The sequence below is a fragment of the Sinocyclocheilus grahami genome, unplaced genomic scaffold, assembly GCF_001515645.1.
Source record: "Sinocyclocheilus grahami isolate Dianchi unplaced genomic scaffold, SAMN03320097.WGS_v1.1 scaffold9022.1, whole genome shotgun sequence".
NCBI classification, from domain to species: domain Eukaryota; kingdom Metazoa; phylum Chordata; class Actinopteri; order Cypriniformes; family Cyprinidae; genus Sinocyclocheilus; species Sinocyclocheilus grahami.
The window spans coordinates 1-1,779 of record NW_015512352.1 but is presented as its reverse complement, the minus strand read 5'-3'; positions in this window follow the sequence as shown (position 1 = coordinate 1,779).

Here is a 1,779-nt window from a genome sequence, read left to right as displayed (position 1 = left end):
ATTAAACTTTTTCGGGGGGTATTTAATATTTTCACTAGAATTCTAATTATAATGCTCTTAAATGCTTTTAATCCATTATCCTTGTATTATTTATTTGTGTGTGTGTGTGTGTGTGTGTGTGTGTGTGTGTGTATTGGTGTTATTTTAGTATCATTTAGATACTATCATAGTTTTTATTAATATTTCAAAATAATTTTTGCTTTTCTTTTTTTCATTTTTCATTTACTTTTGCTAAAATTTACTTAAATTTGTTGAATTTTTGTCACTTTATTTTTTTATTTTTTCAGTGTTTTAGTTATTTTAGTGCATCAAGTTAAACTAAATGAAAGTGAGAAATATTTCCTTGGCAACAAGTTGAAATAAAATAAGTTTCAGGTTTTTATGTTTTATGTCAGTTAACGTTTATATAATTTCAAGTAACAAGTTTTCTATGATTTGTCATTTAAGTTAACTATAATAAATATCAGCTATTGTCTAATCTGTCTCTTTCCCCTGCTCTCTCTGTTTAATATAATGCAGCAGTGTGTAGTTTGCATGAGGTATAGATATTCTAAACTGATGAAGAAAAACAAAAGAGTTTAACTGTTATCAGACTGATTCGTCAGTCACACACACTGATTGTGTTCTGTGCTGCAGGTTCATGGAGGCCCTGGGCCCTCTGGTGGGCTTTTCACACTAATACAAACACTCCCACACAACATGACAAAGCTACTTAAGTTGTTTTAAAAGAGGTGCATTATTATTAGATAACAGATAGCAGAGGTGCATCTGCAAGACGTCTGTTAAACATCGCTCGATCTGGAGAGCATCTGCTGTGTACAAACATCTGATAGACGTCTTTAAGATGTCAGTTTTACATTCATCCTAAATCATAAACATCTTAAAGACATCTTCTAAACGTCTAAAGGGCCTCTGTGATCTTCTGGTCCTGCCGGTGCAATGTTCTCGTCTCTTATTTGTACACTAGATGTCGCTGTGTTCCTAATTTGATGATTTATGAGCAGTTCCTCGGGGAAGTTAAGTCTCAATAGATCTTTACACATACAAATTCACACAAACTCTGACATTCTGAGGAGCAAAGACATATCTTTACAAAATCCCCAGTTTCCGTTGCTCAAACGGTGTCAGACGTTAAAATACTCAGATGAAACAATGTTGCGGGTTGCTCTTTCAAAGCTCGGGGACTCTCAGTTAATGTATCAACTTTGGCTCAGATGTTTCTCTGCCTTGTAGGATAAACACAAAATAGACACATTTATGTCATTATTTGTCATGCGGTAAGAGTACAGAGCAATAAAATGGATGTTTTAAAGCAGCTCAGATCTTTTAATCTTGATGAGAAATGTTTGAGTATCTTGACAAATCTGAGCACAGTTTGAGCCGTTATTCAGATCTCTTCTGGAACTGGATTGTTTCTTTTATTGGGGTGTTTTTCTCCATTTAATCTCAGTGTTTCTCTACTGGTGGGTCACGACCGATAAATGTGCCGCAGGTCTGATCTGAATGCAAACAAGAACACGCAACTAGCCGTGTGATGGTGCATAGTTAAGATAGTAAGACAAATAGACTTATCAGGAAACACTTCCCGTATCTTTTGTGGCTAAAGTCAAAAGTTGTGTTTCCAGTCAAACGCTCCAATAGTTTAGCACAAATTCACGTGGTAGAAGCCTAAACTTTCAATGATCATATTCAGCTCATGTTAATAATGTTTGTACAGTATCTTTTGTTTGATTTCCCCCAGAAATGAGTTAAATCTGAGAAAACCTCCCTTTGGGGGTT